The following is a 23,601-nucleotide window of genomic DNA, read 5'->3' on the forward strand; positions in this document are numbered from 1 at the left end:
AAAGAAGTTGTCACTACACACCCCCGTTTTTCCCTTCAACAGACAGCCATATACATGAGAACAAAATAATGTGTGTTGAAGAAGGTGTCAGACTCATTACGAGGCGAAAGGTGATTTGAAGAGGTCCTTGACCAGTTGCTCAAATTAATTAGCATCATAAAAGCAGTGATCATCAAAATAATTCAGCATTTTAAATGCCCTTCTTTGTCCCTCTTATTGCCCTGGGAATCCCCTGAAAATGTACTGTCTTGCCGATGGCAGGACATTTGAAGTTTTTAAATGGCACATCTGTATGTTTATGAAAATCAGTCTGACCACTTCAGCCCTATTTCATGCTTCGACTTCTCTTCTCTATGGGGGTCCCCGGCTTAACATACTTTGAAATGGGGGTCCTGTAAAGGTTGGCCGATGGCTCAGGCTCCAACCAGATAGACAAGAGTCCCAGAATGCTTAAAAAAAACAAAACTTTCCCCCAAATTCCCCAGACAGTCCGGTGCATTCTTTTAAAAAAAAATGTTTTTACAGTGCAGCCTAGACAAAAATATGACTTGAATAAACCAAACATTAAGACTGACAAAATATAAAAATAAACTAACCAAACAGAGGAAGGTACATACCCTTCAGCAAAGGGTCCTGGCAGCTCTCCCCTGAGTGTTATCTGCTTGTTGCTCCAAGCCAAACTGCAGCCTCCGTTTTATACTAGTTGAGACCTACCAAATGACATCAATTAGTAATTGGTTACCACTTAACTCCAAATAAGGCTACCTGCTGCCCATGAGTTGTCTACACAATTACACTGTTTTACAAAATAAATTCCAAATACATTATTTCAAGTGCCACATCATCCACAAGCATGTGTTCTTTTATATTGCATTGTGAGGTACAGTAACACATTAGGGCTAGAAGGATAACACAAAGAAGTCCTGGGGACCTTGTGGTCCTATGTATTCAATTCATCAGCACATTAGTACATTTCATCAACAACTACAAATAGTTATATTTATAGAGGAGAAAAAGAAAAAAGGAAAAAGGCAGCAGGGTACGTATGACCCCTCATTTCAATGGGATTAAATATTTGTCTCCACTTTTAGTTTTCTTAAGGACTGTTCGTTATTTAGTTACCAGGGGGGACCATATGTGTCCTCTTGGGGTTACAAAAACACCCTTAACGAAAGAAAGATTGAGCAACTATGTTCTATTTTTCATATTAACTACTAGGCTGCTCGTTTACAATCAAGCTGTCAAAAACACAGAGTCGGGCGTGAGTTGTTCTCTCTCTGTCTCTCTCCTTTACCTCATTCCTCCGATCAGAAAGTCAGTTTCCATATGCAACAGAAAACACTGCATACGCATACAAAGCTTCCTATCTACGTGAAAGCATCAAATAACCAAAGTAGACAAAATAGTTAAAGAGGCTAACTAACCACAGAGTGCAAAGAAATAGTAGCCTGTCAGATAACCCAAAATGCGACACCTCTGGCAAACACCAGTAATCTATCCATTTATAAACTAGCTGGCTCCCTTGAGCGCTCACACACACAAACACACACACACACACACACACACACACACACACACACACACACACACACACACACACACGTGTTTGTTGGTACGCACCAACAAACATGAATCTGAAAATATGAATCTGGCAGATAGGGGTAGCCCTGGTTCAGAGCGTTAGTGAGTTCTCTCTAACGCCCTGGAAGATTCCTCGCGGTAACCAGACATTTCGCCCTAAATCCATTTCGCCCGTGTTTTGAGCGGACATTTCGCCCACCCCCAGACATTTCGCCCACCCACCCCCAGACGTTTCGCCCACCCCCAGACATTTCGCCCAGACATTTTGCCCGACATTCATTATAAATATATAATCAATCAGTTGTGCGAGATTCATTATAAATGGCTTTATTTAAGAGGGGAATTTTCAGTCATCCGCGGACTACTTTTTTCGGCGATAAAGTATAGTTTTGGACCATGACGGAGGTGCGCCGACTCAGCAGACCTTGAGGCTGAGGAGTTGCGCCCGAGCGCCTCCAGGCGCGAGTGCCCGCAACGACCAGCGCCGTCCGAGTTATGTACCGATAGGGACAGAATCGTAAATATTTTTCGTGGGGCCTGCGTTTGCCCCACTGACTGCGTCACACACACACACACACACACACACACACACACACACACACACACACACACACACACACACACACACACACACACACACAGGTAAAAAAAATAGCATACTAAAAGTATATTTCTGATGAATGTGTTAAAGTATATTTTTAGTATGGATGTACTATTTTGGCCGAACTAAATTGAGCTTAAGTGTACTCAAGTACTATTAAATTACTACTTAAGGTATGCTTGAGTATACTAAAAGTGCAATTTGTGTGCTAAATTCGTACAATTTTACAAACTTTAAGTATACTTAGTACAGTAGTGAAAAGTATACCCACGAGCAGTCAAAATGCACTTTTAGTGCAATTATATTATATTATTAGTGTGTTGTAAATCTACTTTATATGGGAGTACAGTACATTATCAGTAGTATAAAAGTGTATTATTAAAACACTTTTATCATATTAATAATACTTTTTTAATGTACTTTTTAAGTGTCCCATTTAGTTTATTTAAAATGTATTAAAGTATATTTTAGTATGGATGTACGATTTTGTGACAAGTGACAAGATGGTGACAAAAACGGAACAGTTGATTATGTCATAATCACATGACTGCAAATTTGAGCCAATGGCTCTGCTGAAAGGGAAACCTGTGACTCTGACCAATCACGGGGAAGCCAGTGCAGCATGCAGTCTCAGGATTGCAGGACTTCTAATGTATTTAAATGATTCTACAAATTAATAAAGCATATTAATAGTATATTAAAAATGATTTGCAAATAATCATACTTTTTAAAGTACACTAAAGCTCATTTTAAAATGACCTTACATTAAAATAAGCATACTTAAGTACATTTCTAACTGAGTAAAATTAAAGGGCACTTTCATAAAGCATACTTACATTATGTTACACAAGGCATGAAAATAAGTGTACTTTTCATAAGTGCACTAAATTAACACTATAGGTATTTGCAATTTGGTATATTTTTTTAAAGTGCACTAAAATACAACTTAAAATTATTATCAGTGTATTTTGTATTATTATAATTAAATAAACATAATGAAGTTAAATTAAAGTATACTTTAATGAAGCATAGAAGTAGTGTATTATGACGGCGCACGCGCTGCTGCGACGACACGGGTCTGTTCGCTTATGTGTTTAGTTTTTGTTTAGTCTTTTAGTTTGTTTAACGTTGCGTCCTGTCTTTCTGTCTGAGGCCCACTATCTGGCTAAACGCACATCATGCTGGACATGTACAGAATAACCTGGATTATATTTATAATCCTCTGGATCATTAATGACAGCTCCGCGGTGGCCCCCGAGCCTAGCCTAATGTTAGCAACGGGGGTTAGCGGTGGCTATGGAGGAACACTCAGCTACACCTACAGCCGGGATGATCTTCTCCAACTACGGTCCTCTATCCTCTGCAAAATGGGACCGGTGGGTATACCACCGGAGATCCGTTCCAAGGAAAAGGGGGAGACGGGGGGGTGTCCGTACCAGACTGAGGAAGCGTCGCTTCAGACCCCATCTCCCCTCCATCATCTTGGCCAATGTTCGCTCTCTGAGGAACAAGATGGACTTATTACACGCCCGGTGCCGTCTGGAGAGAGCCTACAAGGAGGCTTGTATCATCGCCTTGACTGAAACCTGGCTCGATGAGGACATATTGGACTCTGCTGTCAGCCTGGACGGTTTCACCGTCATACGGGCAGACAGGACAGATCAGTCGGACAAAGATGGTGGTGGGGGGGTCTGCATCTATGTGAACAACAGGTGGTGTAACACGGTCTGTACACCTAACATGGAGATGCTAACCCTGTCACTTCGCCCTTTCTATCTCCCAAGAGAATTCCCAACTGTGGTCATCGGGTGTGTTTACATCCATCCCAAAGCCAACTGTAGGATAGCAGCAGAGCAGGTAGCCGAGGCAGCTAACTCTCTGATGGCTAGGTACCCTGAAGCCCCGGTGTTCTTTATGGGAGATTATAACAGCTGTAGACTCGAGGGGGTTTTGCCCTCTTTCCATCAATATGTGGACGTTCCCACGAGGAAAGAACGTACCTTGGATCTATGTTATGGAAATATTGATGATGCTTTTAGTGCGAGAGCGCACTCTCCACTCGGACGCTCAGACCACAACATTGTCTTTCTGCTTCCGCACTACAAGCCGGAGCTGAAGCGATCCAAACCGCAGACCCACTGCGCCCCCCAGTGGTCGGAGGACGCAATCGCACAGCTGCAGGGCTCTCTGGCATGCACGGACTGGGACGTCTTCCAAGGCGACTTGGATGAGAAGGTTTCCGTGATCACCGACTACATCAAGTTCTGTATCACCACCACTATACCCACAAAGACAATAAAAAAATACCCAAACTCCAAACCATGGATTACTCCTCATATTAAACATAGTCTCAGAGAAAAGCAGAAGGCATTTCAACGCCAGGATTGGGCCGCCCTCAAAACTATCGATGGGCAAATTAAGAATGAAATTCTTAAGGCAAAACTCAAATACAAAAACAGTCTAGAACAGGAGTTTAGTAACATGAACACAAAACAAGCTTTCAATAAAGTCAAAATCCTAACCGGTGGTGAGACAAAACAAAATAACTGTACAACTCCAGATCCTACCACTTTTGCAAATACACTGAATACTTTTTATAAACGGTTTGACAGTCAGGACTACTCTGCTGCCTGTGAGGAACTATTGGGAGCCCTCCCCTTCCAGGAGCCTTCACATCCCCCCTTCACCCAGGAGGATGTACGACAGCTGCTGGCCAGGTGTAAGCCTGGCAAGGCACCAGGGCCGGATGGCATCTCGGCGAAGGTGCTCAAGCTCTGTGCCATGGAGCTCTCCCCCATCCTTCACTCCATCTTCTGGGAATCCTACAGGACAGTGTCTGTACCCACCCTCTGGAAAACATCCACCATCATACCGGTACCCAAGAAACCCCGCCCCTCAGAACCTAACCACTATAGACCGGTTGCATTAACATCAATAATGATGAAACTTATGGAAAGACTGATACTGAACATCATCCTGCCAGCTGTCAGGTCACAGCTGGACCCGTATCAGTTTGCCTACAGGGCCAAGAGGGGGACAGAGGATGCTGTGGCATGCCTCCTTCATCCCCTTCTCCAACACCTGGATTCATCAAAGGACAATTTTGCCTCTATTCTCTTCGTTGACTTTAGTTCTGCCTTTAACACCATTCAACGCCATCACATGATTAAGAAACTGCATCACCTCAGCATCCCCCCACTCCTCATCCACTGGATTCACAATTTTCTGAGTAATAGACCGCAAACAGTTAAAGTAGGCTCATCATTTTCATCAACTGTCATCACAAACACAGGTGCCCCTCAGGGCTGTGTTCTCAGCCCCTTCCTCTACACACTATACACAAATGACTGTTTCAGCCCCTCACCCACCAACATTATATACTTTAAATACTCTGATGACACTGCCATTCTTGGACTGCTCAATGACAATAACTCTATCACAGACTTCCACAACACCATCTCCCATTTCACATAGTGGTGCACAGACAACTACTTAGAGTTGAATGTGGACAAAACAAAAGAACTGGTCATTAACACAACTCAAACTGGACTCAACCCACTCCTCATTCATGGTAAAACAGTTGAACAGGTTGACAGCTTCACATATCTTGGACTCACACTGGACAATACACTTAGATTTGATCAACACATTACATCTATCCATAAACGTTTTCAGCAAAGGCTTTATGTGATCCGCAAGTTAAGATCACTATCTGTTGCCCCTCATCTTCTGCTATTACTGTACAAAAGCATCATTCAACCCGTTTTACTGTATTGTTCCGCATGTTTTTTCACCATACTGTCCATGCCTAACAGGAACAAACTTTACAGTATCACCCGGATTGCCTCCAAAATCATCGGACTTCCCATACCCACACTTGCTGATATGAACAATAAGGCCATCACACGCTTAGCACTTTCAATAACAAATGACACTGATCATCCCCTGTATCGCTACTTTGACCTCATGCCATCTGGTCGGAGATACAGAACCTTAAAGTGGAAAAAGGTTTGTTTTAGCAGGAGTTTTGTCCCCTCAGCCATCGCGGCATTAAACCAACTGCCCCGTCCATAGGAGGGTTTTCCGTGTACAGTGGGGACCTCATGTCTTTGTCTTGTGATATGTTGTTTTTGTTGTCATGTTGTTATGTTGTTTTTGTTGTGAACAGACCTTGTGAAGACAATTTTCCCCTTGGGGACAATAAACATTATTATTATTATAACATTCTTAAACTACACTTAATTCCTACTATAAGTATTAGTAAGTTAGTATACTTTTTCAAAGTACACTGGCATATCATTTTAATATACTTACATTAAAGTACAGTTATTTTAAGTATATTTAAATAGATTTCTAATTGAGTGCAATTAAAGTACACTAAAATAAAGTATGCTAACAGTGTATTACAAATGTCTGAAAAATAAATGTACTTATGTTAAGTATACTAAAAGTACGCTTATAAGCATTAGTAGTTTATTATACTTTTTCAAAGTACACTGGCATACAACTTTCAATGTTCTTACATTAAAGTACACTTATTTTAAGTATATTAAATACATTTCTAATGGAGTGCAATTAAAGGCATTGTAGGGAACATTAAGCCTAAATTTAAAAAATATTTATATATTTTTTTTTTGCATTTTTTCCCCTCTATCAGCCACTATATAATGATGCTGGGGTGTTTTCCTGCACTGAAACACAGGCCTCTTTCTGAAAACCCTATTTTCCCTATTGTTGTTGTTGTTGTTATATTTGTCCGGTACGTAAGGAAGTCTATGGAAGTCTATGGAGGCATCACCCCCTGGTGGCCGGGAAACGAACTGCACAAACAATAACAATGAGGGAAAATAGGGTTTTCAGAAAGAGTACTGTGTTTCAAAACACCCCAGCATCATTATATAGTGGCTGATAGAGGGGAAAAAATGCAAAAAATATATATATAATATTTTTTAAATTTAGGCTTAATGTTCCCTACAATGCCTTTAAAGTACACTTAAATAAAGTATACAAACAGTGTATTACAAATGACTGAAAATAAATGTACTCTTCTTAAGTGCACTAAAAGCTCACTTATAGGTATTAGTAATTTAGTATACTATCTCAAAGTACACTGGCATACAACTTTTAATATACTTACATTAAAGTACACTTCTTTTTAGTATATTAAAATACATTTGCAACGGAGTGCAATTATAGTACACTTACATTAGACTAAAAGTGTATTACAAATGACTTTACTATAAATACACTTTTCTTAAGTACACTAAAAGTACACTATTAAGCAGTTTCAATTTAGTGTACTTTTAAAAAGTGTGCTTACATTTAATTACAAATATACTTTGCATAAAGTACACTTTGGATAAGTACATTAAAAATACATTTCAAGTATTCCATAATTAGTATATTCATTTTTAGTACATTGAAGTTGAACTTAATTACATAGTTTTTTAAGTATACTTTGTATAAGTTTATTTTAATATGTACAATTAAGTACAAAAATCCAAATATACTTTTAATAATATTAGTACACTTATTTTATATTTTTCATATACTAAAGTATACTACTTTTTTACCTGGGCACACACACACACACACACACACACACACACACACACACACACACACACGCACACACACACACACACACACGCACACACACACACACACACACACACACACACACACACACACACGCACACACACACACACACGCACACACACACACACACACACACACACACACACACACACACAGAGAGAGAGCTTTTATCTAACCCTAACCCTCTCTCATTCTCTCACACAAACGGCCAGCTAGCTTCACTATATATTATTAACTGTAGCGGGCGAAATGTCCGCGAAATGGGCGAAATTGTCAGGACGAAATGTCCGACTTTTGGGGCGAAATGTCTGGGCGAAATATCCGACTTTTTTGGGCGAACTGCGAAATGGGCGAAATGACTGGTATTCCCCCTCGCTCTGCGCTTGTACAAGGAATTCCACTGTCCTGCGAGTGCTCAAGAGTAGTGAAAATAAACAAAACCATTTCGCTACTCACCGAAGCAAAGGCTGTTTAGTGTTGTTGAAAGTCTATTCTCGGAGGTGGGAAGCCTCTCAGCACCCCACCTACTCAGTAAAATACACTTTTTGGGCAGAAAATAAAATATGTCAGCGAGACGGAAATTATTTTTATTTACTCCACAGTGCCCTCTACAGATTTTGGTTAATGGTATTGTTGTGTTTGAGAATGATCAGGCCATGACACAGTTTGCCAAAGAACTTCACTTTACTTAATACTTTCAGGAGAGCAGCATAACAACAACAATCTCAGACTTCAGTAAGACTTGAGTAATCGATCCCCGAATATCCCCACACTCACAACAATAGGCAAGGCTAAACGAGCGCAGCACAATCGAACAGAGCAGCAGTCAGTGAACAGTTAGTGAGACATAACATTCCCCCCCCCCCGGCAAAAGTTCAAGCATACAAAGCTGACACAAAGTCCTGTAAGTGGGCAGGGCGCGAATGCACTCGAGCAGGACGTGGGGAGGCACAGGGTTGAGGCCGAGTGGGCAGAGGAATGTCCATGACCTGTGCAGGTGCAGCTAAAGGCACCGGGGAACCCCCGGTGTGGGGCATGTCAACAGCCGTGCGTGGCGGGGCAGGGACCCTTCGAAGACGGCTGGAGTGCCAACGAGAGCCATCGTTGAGGAGGTAGGTGGCGGGGCCCAGCTGGCGGGCAACTTGAATGGGGGAGGACCAGAACGAGGCCATTTTATTGTCCCGGTGAGGCCGTCGGACCCTGACCCAGTCGGAGGCGGTGATGACTGGCGCCCTGGCCCGTTTCGACTGGTCAAAGCGGCGCTTCATCTGAGCCTGCTGACGGGTGACTGAGGCCTTGACCACAGGGGAAGGTGAAAGGGGCGGGGAAAGGGGCGTAGGGGAACGGAGCCTGTCAAGAGGCAGGGTGAGCTCTCGGCACAGCATGAGGGAGGCTGGGGAGACGCCTGTGGTCGAGTGCTTGGTGGCCCTGTAGTGCAGTAGAGTGTGACGGACGGCCTGAGAGAAGGAGCACCCCTGGGCCATGTGTGCCCTGATGCCGTTCTTCAGGGACTGGTTGAAGCGTTCCACGCCACCGTTGGCCTGGGGATGATAGTACGCTGTGCGCACATGGCGGATACCCTTGCTGCGGAGGTAATTAGTGAACTCTGCGGAGACCATCTGGGGGCCATTATCCGTCGTAATGGTCCGGGGAAGGCCCCAGCGACTTAAGAGAGAGTCCAGGAAATCAATCATGACCTGAGAGGTCACAGAACCGGTAGGGGTGACTTCCGGCCATTTTGAATGCAGGTCGTAGGCGACCACCAGGAAGCGCTGATGGTGTGGAACCCCATGGATCTCACCACAGACGTCCAGCTGTAGGTGATCCCAGGGTGTAGAGGGCCAGGCAAGAGGCTGCATGGGCGAAAGCAGAGAGGCAGCCCAGACCATGAAACAGTGACGGCCACTTCTGCTGCCATGGCGTGGTGACAGTCATAATAGCCGACCCCCCCGTGTCTAGGAGGGAGAACCCCAGAGCGGTGAACAGGTCTAAACCCATCAGGTTAGCGCCCCGACGGGCCACTTGAAAAACAAAACCGGGCACAATCTTGGTCCCGTAGCGGACATTCACCTGGAGAGACCCCACTAGGTCGATTCCAGACCCCCCATAACCATAAAGGGCAGTAGAGGGGGCAGACAGGGGCAGTGAGCCGAAAAAAGTATTGTAGGTATCCATGTTCAGGAGAGACCAGCCTGCACCGGTGTCCACCAGCAGACGGTTGCACACATCATTGAGGTAGACTGAACATGATTTGAAGGGCACCCCTACCTGAGGTCACATTGTGTATAATGGCGGGACCAGACTGGGAGTCCTGGTCCCCTGGGCCGGCCGGGGCAGAGCGACAGACAGCAGCGAAATGATTTAGCTTACCGCAGTTACGGCATGACTGGCCACGGGCAGGGCAGTTCTGGGCTCTTGAAGCATGCGACCGAGACCCGCAGTTACCGCAGGGCTGTTGTGGTTGTGGATGGGTCCGAGGGCGCTGACGTCGCTCCAGTTGCATCACAGCTGTGGAGTCAGGGTCCGGTGAGTCACTGCGTGGCAGTAGTGGATTCAGAGAGAGATCTGCCCGGCTGGATGTGGGCACTTGCCGTGTAGAAGCGAACGTAGCAGCACACTCAGCTGCACTCTCGACTTTAAATGCAATTGCAACTGCCTCAGACAGCAACAGTTCATCTTTTTCCATTAATAGTCTCTCACGCACTTTCACGTTACTTGTGTGTTCAATCAGTTGGTCACGTATCATTTCATCCTGCAGCGTGCCGAATTTGCATGAGCCAACCAGCCCCCGCAGGTTAGCCACATATTGGTGTACAGACTCACCGGGCAGCTGGCGTCGTTGCCTGAACAAGATACGGCAGAGAAGGGCACTTTGTGGGGCCGCGAAATGACCCTTCAGAAGCTCCACGGATGTGGCATAGTTGATATCACCGGGTCCGGTTTCCAACGTCCCGAGCACCCGTTGTCCCTCCGTTCCCAGACAGTGTTGTAGCAGCGCCTTCTTGCGTGCCGCGTTAACGCCGGTTAGCCCCGTAGCCGTTAGCCATGTTTCGAACGACTGTTTCCAGCGAGTCCAGGGCACTGGATGCTCGCCAGGTAATTCCAGGAAGGGGTTGGGTGGTGGGAGAGAAATACCAGCCATCTTCGTCGCCAATGTTGTGTTTGAGAATGATCAGGCCATGACACAGTTTGCCAAAGAACTTCACTTTACTTAATACTTTCAGGAGAGCAGCATAACAACAACAATCTCAGACTTCAGTAAGACTTGAGTAATCGATCCCCGAATATCCCCACACTCACAACAATAGGCAAGGCTAAACGAGCGCAGCACAATCGAACAGAGCAGCAGTCAGTGAACAGTTAGTGAGACATAACAGGTATAAGTTCAAATCCTCCACCCCCGCAATCTTGTGTGTCTTTGTGTGTCTTTGACTGTTTGTCTCAACAACACAGCACGGTAGGCGTAATGTGCGTAATGCGCGCATGCATCAATAGACAACAACATCGTTTATTAGATATCAAAATTACTATAATTAGTGTGCATGTGCCTGCGTGTGCTCCTGGTCAAATAGGTTCCGTCACGGCGTGCAAGGCCGTCCAGTGAGCATTGCACCCCTGGTCTGTTGTCATGGATTGATGCACTCCCCAGTCTATTTATGATCATTTCCAGTTTGCAAAATGATCTTTCCCCGCTACTGATCCAGGAAAGAGATAGATTCTATTTGTTTGTGTTGGTTGAAATATTGAAGACATGTTTGGTAGTTTTGCTATATTTCGTTTTTTTTCTCTGCCGCTTTTGGGCACGGCTGAGATATTTCCGCATACTCATTTTGAATCATCCACTGCCATGTACGTGCCAAGTGAAGAACTGCCAGATATGTTAAAAACAAGCGAAACTTTTAAGTGCCACCCAATGCTATTTTTTTCCAGCCCAATGACTTTTAAAATTGCCCAATCTGGCAACACTGTCTCTCCTGTTCACTGTGTCCGGGACGTAAACAGAAGTTGGAGATACCATGTCAAGTCAACATACAGGGTTAACTTGATATAGATATGGGGATTATTATTAAAAAAAAAAACATTTTTAAAATACAAAATTCAAATAAATTAAAGTTGCACGACTCCCCCAAAAGCCAAAAAATAAATAACTAAACAGCCCCCCCCCACCCCGGGGCTCAATTTGTTTTTTTGATGACCCCCCCCCCCCCTCTTTCTGGGCCATACCAACTTCTGGTAAATACCGATCTGTCCCTTACAGATGTTTTTTTCAGGCAAGTTTTGAAAGAAGCCAGTGATTGACATCCTATAATGGTTGATGTCAGGGTATTCCAAATTATGGTGGTGGGGTTGTAGAATATATATTTTCCCTTGTTTGAGCTAAATTTGGGGAATAACAGATGCTAGTGTGAACTTGATTTTTTAAAGAAAGAACTAGTGATATGTTTTTAAATGTAGAATTTTATCAGTGGGTAAAACAACACAGCTTGCCATGTTAGTTAAAAAAATGGTATGCTTTTTTTTTATTCACACAGGAGAGAAGCCCTACCGCTGTGACCAGTGTGGGATAAGGTTCAGCTGGAGCAGTAGTCTCAAACGTCACCAGAGAATTCTCACAGGAGAGAAGTCCTACCACTGTGACCAGTGTGATACAAAGTTCTGCCAGATCAGTGGTCTCAAACGTCACCAGAGAATTCATAGAGGAGAGAAGCCCTACCACTGTGACCAGTGTGGGATAAGGTTCAGCAAGAGCAGTCATCTCAAACGTCACCAGAGCATTCATACAGGGATGAAGCCCTACCACTGTGACCAGTGTGGGAAAGGGTTCAGCGAGAGAGGTACTCTCAAACATCACCAGATAATTCATACAGGGGTGAAGCCCTACCACTGTGACCAATGTGGGACAAGGTTCAAACAAAAAGGTCATCTCAAAGAGCACCAAAGTATGCATACAGGAGAGAAGCCTTACCACTGTGACCAGTGTGGGAGAAGGTTCAGCAACAGCGGTCATCTCAAACAACACCAGAGAACTCATACTGGGGTGCAGCCCTACCACTGTGAACAGTGTGATAAAGGATTCACCGCAAAGAGTGATCTCAAACATCACCAGAGAATTCATACGGGAGAGAAGCCGTACCACTGTGACCAGTGTGGGAAACGGTTCGGCCGCAGCAGTTATCTCAAACGTCACCAGATAATTCATACAGGAGAGAAGCCCTACCACTGTGACCAGTGTGGGAAACGGTTCGGCCACAGCAGTTATCTCAAACTTCACCAGATAATTCATACAGGAGAGAAGCCCTACCGCTGTGACCAGTGTGGAACAAGGTTCTACAGAAAAGGTCATCTCAAAGAACACCAGAGAATTCATACAGGAGAGAAGCCCTACCACTGTGACCAGTGTGGGACAAGGTTCAGCAAAATCAGTAATCTCAAACAACACCAGATAATTCATACAGGGTTGAAGCCCTACCACTGTGACCAGTGTGGGAAATGGTTTAGATACAACGGTCATCTCAAAGAACACCAGCTAATTCATACAGGAGAGAAGCCCTACCACTGTGACCAGTGTGGGATAAGGTTCAGGCAGAGCAGTACTCTTAAAGAACACCAGAGAACTCATACTGGGGTGAAGTCCTACCACTGTGAACAGTGTGATAAAGGATTCACCACAAAGAGTTATCTCAAACGTCATGAGAGAAATCATAGAGGAGAGACAACCTGACCTACCACTGACAGTTTTTGAGGAAAAAAACGTATCTGTAAAGTCTCACCTCAAACAACACCACACTTTGGTAATGTAGTGACACACCGAATAATCACAAAATACACACATGCATACACACACACACACACACACACACACACACACACACACACACACACACACACACACACACACACACACACACACACACACACACACACACACACACACACGTGTGCGCACGTCCACGGAGGTGGATAAAAGTTACCATGGAAAATCATGATAATGATGATGGTGATGATGAAACTTTGAAAATGATTTCCCTCCTGGAGAAAGGTGTAGTTGTGGAATAGAAGCTGCATTGGTGGCGTTGAGACTGGGCGCTGATGGATCTGATTCTGTACCTCCTCTGACATGTAGACCTGTGACAATTATTACATAATCACCTAATCGTAATTATTTGAGATAATCACAATATTTTTTCGCATAATCGTTTCCCTTCATCTGTTTAACTGTATCTGTTGAAACAATTTCATACATTTTCAAAAATAGCGGAAATAGCAGATCTCACAATCTGTCTCAATGCACGACCCGATGTGAGCTCGTAGATCAGCCGTTCTAAACATAAAAAATACAAATCTAAACATACAGTAAATTAAATACAGTAGTATTAGCATTAGCATAGTACACTATTTATGTCTTTTATAGATTTTGATTCGATTTTCGGTTTACATTAAATCCAAAAAGAAAAACTGAAATGTCATTTTGATTTATATGTTACAATGTTCAATGCCAAAAAACACAATTAGATCATTAATTGCAATTATTTTTGTGACAGTCAGGTGGTTGCTCAGTCACCATATTGCCAGCTCTCTTCTGCAAGGAACTGCACTTCTCTCTGTAACTCAGGCTGGCAGTAAAGCTGTCAGCTGTTGAAATGTACCATATATCTTAACCACTTAAAGCCTATACATGTTATTCTTCTGCCTACACATATGTCATGTCCTAGTCAGTGGTGTCATGGAGGCCACACGGAGTAGGACGGCGTGTGGCCAGTAATTTTTTCACGCACAAGGTACGGCACGGTACAGTGCACGCGCGTTCACACACGTGCACGCTAGAACGTGCCCCCCCCCCCGTAGATTCACGAGCCAAGTACCCAAATGGCTACTTTGCATGGTTTACATGAGTGTGACAGGTTTACAAGTGAGTGTGAAAATGTTTCCTCAGATTCCTCACACCTCACATCTATAGCCTACACGGTAAGCAACACAGTGTTGGCTTCAGTTGTGCTGCTACCAGTAGCCTATCTGCACGCAGCAATGCCTCAGCCACCGTCGAAGAAGAGAAAGATACTGGTTCAAAGCAAACTTTTAGTTTCAGCTCTATAATTCATGGTGGCATTCCTTGAATTTGTATTAGTTTAAAAAGACTAAAACTAAGCTAAAAAACATTTCCTATACAAACATGTTTCCTAATTTAAGGTAAAATAAAATGCGCGCGTGTGACGTCATTAAAACACCGTCCTGCCAGTAAAAAAGATCACCATGACACCGCTGGTCCTAGTATGAGCGAATAGGGGAAGGGGGTCAACATCACTTGATTCCCACAACATATTGGATGTGTCTCAAAGAATATGATTTGGCAGAATCGCGGAAAGTTTAGAATATTTGGCGGTCCCGTTTTCCTTTTTCACAAGATCGGTGGTTGTTGCAACCTGCACTACAATACTTCATCATATGATGTGCTATGATGAAGTAAACTCATATAATGTAACAATGTGTATGTTTCGTAATGCAATTCCAATGGTGAAAGCTGTGTTGTTTCAGCCGGTGAAGGAATGGTGGATTCGACCACGCCCCGAAATACCCGTATGTGTGTCTCAAAGAATACATCCATTAGCAAAAAATGATCTATGAGCTTGTAGATCGGTAACGATTTTTTAAAATCTGTTTGGCTGTAACTGGCTTCCAAAGTTAGTGGGAGGGGCCCGATTTCAATCACATGTTGAGGGTCCGCTACGCAGCGCCAAAATCAATATCATTATTTTTTAAGCTATCAATTGTTTTCTACCCAATGCAAGGTGATGTGATGTCTCACCTGCATATGTGATGGCTGATGTGCAGGTGAGGCAGGTTATGTCTCACATGAGACTATACATAAAGGTCTACACAGTATGTCCTATATATATGTTACTGTTTTTTTGCTGCACCTTATGTATCTGCTGCAATGTTTTAACCTCATATATACCTGTTACTATATATTTTACTTTGCTTCTTTTTAACTTCGCCACCCAAGTCCGGCCAATCGTTTGGTAGGTTCCTCCTTCCTGTGAAAACTGTTTTCTGGTGACAGAGACTAAACAGGCGGGTCCCACTGTCCTGTTGTGCTGCCCAGAAACACTGTAGGCCCAGAGAGAGAGAGATAGAGATAGAGAGAGAGAGAGAGAGAGAGAGAGAGAGAGAGAGAGAGAGATTTATTGATGATCCCATGAGGGAAATGCAGGTGTCATAGCAGCACTGCAGTAGGCATGAAATACAACTGTACAATTCAATGCTGTGTTGTAAAGAAAGTATATAACATTGTAAAAATGAGGTGATTGATTGATTGATTATATACTCTATTAACAGTTTGCCAAAGGTAGAGAGGTACAGTTATACAATATTGCTATAAGGATAACACAAAAAGCCTTGAGGGCGTCTTTCCATTGTGTTGTACAGCCATTCAATTCATCAAGACATATAAATACATACAATACTATACAAGACATCATCAATACTAGGAGCAGTAAAAGTATATTAAAGAAAACGACATTGTAAGAGTTAAATGAACACGATATTTGACATTGTAGTTTGGGGTCCTAGAGATAGCAAGTCATATCAAACTGTGATGCTTGAAATGGAAAACACTGATCTGGACAGTTGTTATTTAGCCTAATAACCACCACAGTAACGTAGACTAATCATTTACTGTTTACCAATCAACAGTGGTGTAGTGTCTGAATGTGTGGTTATACAGCTTATGACCTCCTTTGATCAGTGGCATGAAACATTTTTAAACATTTTAACAAGAGGTTGTGATTATGAATAATAATAACTACATTGGATACATTGGAACACAGGCTCTGTTTTTTATGTTTTCTGAAAATGAAATACAAGGATTCCACCCGACAGCTACAATATGTTATTTTATATTTCTATCTGCTTTGATCATCGTTTTTTATGATACTGCACATAATTTAATGCACTGATATGATTCGAGCTTTCATAATTTAATGCACTGATATGATTCGAGCTTTCATTCTATTTTCACGGCATATTCTTTATTTTAATCCTAGCATGTGACATTGTGTGAAATAAATGTGTGTATGATAAAATCATCTGTTGGCATTAAGAAGTAGTCAGTGATATTGTAACAATCGGCCTTTTTACATGAAAGGATAATTACTACCAAAAAAGGAAAAACAACGAGATCGGTGGGTGTTTTAACTGATAAGATTTTTTATATAGTAGCCAGGAATTAATTGACAGAATAAACGGTGTTTAAATGAAATAATAACACTTTCAAAATTACTTCCTGTTACTCTCCTTGATAAATAAAATAAACAAGCAAACAAACAAATAAATCAAAACCAAACAATAATCGCTTTAACTGCCCCTCCCACCCAAACAAATCCCACTGTACCTTGTAACCCGGCGGGTCACAATGTAAATATAAACAATGAGCAAATACAGACGGCGTTTAAGAGTCTGTCACGCACGCTGTTTAAATAAATAAATAAACAGTCCCGCGACCGTCCTCTTCTGACGCGCTGCCGCGACGCAACAGTTCCTTCTAATCCAAATGAAAAGAAAAGTCTTCTCCGCCCGATGCGGCCCAAATAATATCTAAATGACGGGGTACCTCTCTAATTTGTATTCCATAAACGAGCAGAACGCTCGGGTTGATCTCGCCGGCTTCGGCTGTCGGCTCCAATCCCGACCAGCGACACACCACAACGGCGCTCGGATCCCACGGCCCGTCAGAAACGGCAGGTTCCACTCCGCTGGGTTCGAAAGCCTTTTAACCTAGGATGCAGCTTAGTGTCACGTTAAACTTTAGTATCACAACGGTATAAACTGGTGCTTCCAGGTCTCTGCTTTCCTCCTCCGTGCACAAACGGTTTGGTTCGTTCAACCCCTCCCCCCCCCCGTTGTGTACCACACCCTCCATTAGTAACCTCGGGTGGCATCAATGATTCCCCCAATCAGACCCGTTACAGTTCATGTGAATAGGACCAGTTCATATTTTCTCATGGCTTCAAACATGTTACATACAGTATATTTACAAATATAATAACATGCACATAAGGTCGAGTGGAATACTTATAATAATAATGTGCAATTGTCACAATATTTCCATCACTGAAACAGAACACAGCACAGTCTCGTAAATAATTATTTTGCTTAGACTGAAGGGCTATGGCCTATGGGTGTTCCTACAAGCACGTCACATTGGGTGCTTGTACAGTATATGCTTGTAGATCTGCTATTTTTGCCAGCTGTTCAGGGGTCTGTCATGAGAATAGTCACACCAAGGGCTGTATTGTAAAATGCAGCTTAGTGCTGCCAGGGGGCCCTGAGGGCCACATTGTACAACCCAGGGCTACATGTTGTCAAGGCACACGTTACTCCAATCTACACCAAACTTGTATTGGCAAAAAACACTGTTCCCCTGACTGGCGACAAGAGGGTCTGCCTCACATAATATGGAACTCTACATCAGTGTTTAACACTACATCAGTGTTAGTGTTTAACACTTCAAATGGAGACAAATCCGCACACTGGTTTAAAGCTCCAAAACGTGTTTTCTTTAATGGTGCAACATTTCGACCTAAAAGGTCTTCATCAGGCAAATATTATACTGACATACAAAGGAACATAATACAAACATCATTGGCTAATGATAATATAAAGCACCTGGGAGTCAGAAAGAGCAGCCTTCTCCAATCGTCTCTCCACCCCTCAGAGGAGTGCTCAATGCCTGGTTAGAAATATACTGAGAGAGAGAGAGAGAGAGAGAGAGAGAGAGAGAGAGAGAGAGAGAGAGAGAGAGAGAGAGAGAGAGTGAGAGTGAGAGAGAGGAGCGTTCCACAAACTGCATTCTGTTACTGTGGACAGAGAGAGAGAGATTGTGGGGGGCAGTCCACTGGCGTGTGATTTGGGAGCGTACAGGAGCCAGAGTGCTTGGCAAACACGCCCGGAGTGCCGCTGGAATCCAAACCGCGCCCCCGACCGTCTCCATTGGCTCCAATCCAAGAGGGCCAGAACACTAGCTCCAAATAACCTGGCACACTCTGTGGCAGAAGTCAAAAGACACCCAATTTTTTTTTTTTTTCACATACTTATTTTTCTGGTCTAATGTTGTTATGTAGTGAAAATAAAGGTATCTACAAGTTTGTAATACAAAAGACACCCACAATTTTTACAGAGTTATGTAACAGTATTTGTGCAACAGTGACAAATAAAAATCCTGATTCGCTACTGATTCGTTGTTATTTCATATACTTATTTTTCTGGTCTAATGTTTACTTATATCTACATGAAGCTCACAATATAACGCCTGATCATCCCTGCAAATCACTATGATGCCATTCAGGCAGTATAGAATTAATTTAAGAGGAGGTGCATGTGAATGGATTGTGGCTAATCACTTTGACCTTGAATTGTAAACTATACTTCCATGTGCATTTTCTCCGCAATCTTCTAAATAAAGTTTTCACTCAATCAATCAGCTGCTCCTGCACCTACAGTTTCCTCCTCAAGTCGCTCGTTCTACTGTTCTCCATTTAAAAAAGCACATTTTAACAGTTGGCAAACGGATGCACAAGACGGCCGTCTCTAATGCTCCATATTTATAAACTCTTTCGGTATAGCCAGCAGAGAAGCAATCATTAACCTATATAAATGGACTAGCGTAGCATATATTCCTCGTTCTCCATCTCTCGCACACACTCTCACACTCACACACACACACACACACACACACACACACACACGTGCGCGGTCACTCACACATACACACACATGCACACACGCAGGCACGCGCGCAGGCACGCGCGCAGGCACGCGCACACACGCACGCACGCACGCACGCACGCACACACACACACACACACACACACACACACACACACACACACACACACACACACACTAGTTGAAGTTGGTGAATGTGACCTTGACCTGTAGACTTCCACACATGGAGACAGGATAGTGCAGTGATTCTCAAAGGAGTCAAGGGGTGCTTGAGGGGGATTCAGGGGGGGGGGGGATTTCAGGGGTTCCCTCAACAATAATTGTTAGTTCATTATGAAAATCTGTTTCACCACTTCTCTTCTCTTATGGGGGTCCCTGGCGTAACATATTTTCAAATGGGGGTCCTGTAAAGGTTGGCTGATGGACTATCTTAAATACCAATCCCATTGATATTTGCTTGTTTTGTCTTCTACCCTGAGCCATCCCAAACTAGTAAAGTGATGTGTTGGAATTAGGTGTGTCATGGGCTTAGGACCGAGAAGTTGTCCGGGGACCACCAGGGGTCCACATGTACCCCTACGGTTCTGTAACTCAGAGAGTGTACACTGGTAGGCTACTAATCTATTACTGTTTACCAATACACTACACTGTAAGAGTTAAATTAACATGCTCTTACATTGTAGTTTGGGGTCCTAGATAGTGGCCTGATGCATATCAAACCGGGGATGCCTGAAATCACAGGGAACATGGTGCAGTCCAATGAACCCATTAGCTCCGTATAAGCAGATCTGACGCAGCAAACTGATTTGAAAGTATTCAAGTGGCATTTCTTCCTGGGCCAAGTGGGAATCTACGAGGAACTTTTCCCAGAAATCGCATGCTGCGTTCATGATTTGAGGCATTTTGTTCAAAATGAACCAATCCTGCAAACTTTGGAAGCCAATCTTATCAGGATGGAATATGGAAAATCAGACAGATCCGTGTTGATCACATGGCTATAGAGATACAGTGTACCGATTCGTATGTTTTTTGGACAAAATCTGTAGGAGTAATAGCAAAAAAAATGTGTTTTGCAAAAGTCTGCCTCATGGTGGCGCTATTACAGGCTGATCTGAAAAATGTGGGGCAGAGGTTCTGCTGTGGCATCCAGGGAGTGTGTGTGCACAGTTTCACAGCGACCGGGCCAACGGTGGCGGAGATTAGCTGGTCACAGACAGAAGGAGGGACGGACGGACGGACAGGGGGCAAAACATACTCTCTTGCCATGCCTTTCGGCCTGGCGGAGACAACTAAATAAGCAGTGGCGCGGGAAGGGGGGGGCTACGGGGGCTGCAGCCCCCCTGGTGATGGGAAGGGATTTTTTTATTTAAAAAAAATATATATATTCTTTTATTTTTTTATTTTATTTATGAGAACGAGAATTAAATAACGTAATCCTAACCTAACCCTTACCTTAACCCTAACACCGAAATAAAGTTAAAAAAAAAAAGTGCCAAAACCCACCCAAACCTGCACATTTTTCGACCCGAAACCGCAAAAAAATCGCGCGCGCAAGCGGATTCCCCCCAACGCTCAGCCCCCCTGGCTATTAAGTACTTCCCGCGCGCCTGTAAATAAGTGCAATTAAATTAAATGTTTTCTGATAAAACAACTTGACCTTAAACCTAAACTCTAAAAGTATAATCCTAATCCTAACACCAACCTTAATCTTTTCCTAATTGTGTAACTCTAAAGAATATTTTTAACTGTGAGGCAGTGTTACTTTTGACAGCAAATTCAGATGTAGTCTTTTTTGTCTTAGTCTTTTGAATAACACACCATTTAGTTTTAGTCCTATTTTAGTCTTCTAAAATTGTTTAGTCTTAGTCTAGTCTTAGTCGACAAAATATCAAAATCTTAGTCTTTTAGTCTTTAAGTCTTAGTCTCTTAGTCAACAAAATTAACACTGCCGTGAGGACCAGGAAGATATGTTTTTCTCAAATCTACTGTACTTGTGTCTGTGCCTCACAATAATTGTAAATATGAGACAGTGCTGTTTGTCAAAATGTCATCGTTGATCATTTATGCGTTTCTAAATAACGTTTTATTAATGTATGTCGATGTTTTTCCGATTCTGTGTAAGGGGACCACAGTGGGAATAAGTGTATGACTTTTACATTTTTTATCCTGACTTTTAACGCTGACGGGTTACAAGCAATTAAGTAAATAAATCAAATTAAATGTCATGATATATCTGTTTGTGGTTCATGAGCTAATTAAAGACCATCTAAAACAGTTTAATTTGGGAGTTGAAGAAGCAAGCACACGTATTTAAGCCATGTATTTTTACATGTATTTATTTTTTCAAACAGTGTATACTGTAGTTTATTGATTACAAAACATGAAGGTAACAACCAGTGCACAAAACATTACAAATAATACATATACAAAAATGTAATTCTACTGTAAGTACAGATAATACCATATGTGCTGGTATGAACTTTTAATATGCAGATGCCAATTTCACCATAACATCAATGTGTATTTTATGTCATACAAAATATGTTTGTTTTGATTATTGATTAGAAAAACTGGAATATAACATGAATAATGAATGAATAATGATCATTAGAGAGAAATAAAACAAAGTGTTAGAAAATACTTAACAGTAAATTAATATCATAGGGAATATAAAATGCATCATACAACAGCACATGTCTGGAACACACACTGTATGTTTGAAATCATATGAATTAAAAGTCTCCTGAAGTCATAATATATTACATTATATGAATAACATAAATGCAATATGTTGCAGTCATTTAAAGATGCCCACTGGTTCACACCACTAGCTTGTCCCCTAAAGATACAATGCAAAGAGAGAAAACTCAATTTAGTTCAATTCTAACGTTACTGACATGTCAGATTTCAGATCCTTGTATTCCAAAGCCTTAAAACAGTGTTGTTTTTGATACTCACAAGTTATTGGTCCGATGGTGACAGGCTTGATGGGTACAGATCTGGAAACGGAGCGGCGACGCCTCCCAGAGCAAACCTATATCGTAAAGGAATAGAAGTAAGCATGCATTTTAGCTAATAGGAATCAACTATCAGACTTTCAAAACCTCTCCAGGATATTCATACAGTAGTACTTTGTGACCAGTGCTACCAATAGGCTATACACAGTGGTTCTCAAACTTAAGTTTCAAGGACTCCCATAACTCTCAGAGTTACACACCTATAAGGAACCATTTGGAACCCCCCCAAGAAGCCATGAGGGTCCGTGGACCACACTTTGAGACCCACTGGTGTCGCAGAGTGTTTCCAGTGAGCCAACATAGACAATATCAGCACCCTGACTCTGTTTGACCAGAATGGAACACAACCTTAAGTAAAGGAGAGGCCCAATTTCTTTCCAATATGGCTGCTGTGCACACAGAGCCTATTGCCTGGAAACAGCAGAGTGTGAAAAGTGTGAATCTTACAGGAGAACATGAGGAGTGTTTCTGGTCACACAGGTGGAGGCTGCAGTGAAGGTAGATCTCTCCGTTATCTCCTTGGAACGGGACGAGCAGAGCAGAGAAACGAGCCTGGAGGGAGGAGCCGCTCTCATCCACTGTGACCTGACCATGGCTGCTAGGACACCTGGAATAAAGAAGGGTCAGGTTGTAGCCCATCACTATTGTATACCTCTTTCTTTCTTGTATTTAGATCAATGTTTCTCCAACATTTTCATGTCAAGGACTCTCCTCTGAAATGATTTTGTGCCAGGGACCCCCAGAAGAGATTTGTGTTAAACATTTTCAAAATGAGCTTTTCCCCTAAAATAGCAAATCTACAAGCTCACAACGCGACATGTTTTTTTTACTGAGCTAATTTTACATTCATACAATCAAACTGCTTTAACAATAAACCAAGTCTTTGAGCTATATTTGCTCCCACACTCTGCTACCACACTCTCTTTACTTTCTTGCTTATTGTGGACTCAAACCATGTGCTGCTGGGGCTGAAGAATGAAACATACTTGTTTTGAATGAGGAAGTGTCGCGTGGGGTCATCAGGATTGGAGGAGTGAGTGGCGTAGCAGTCGTCCAGAACGACCACAAACCTGGGATCCGTT

The sequence above is a fragment of the Gymnoscopelus microlampas genome (assembly GCF_963454915.1).
Source record: "Gymnoscopelus microlampas genome assembly, chromosome: 4".
In the NCBI taxonomy this organism is placed as follows: Eukaryota; Metazoa; Chordata; class Actinopteri; order Myctophiformes; family Myctophidae; genus Gymnoscopelus; species Gymnoscopelus microlampas.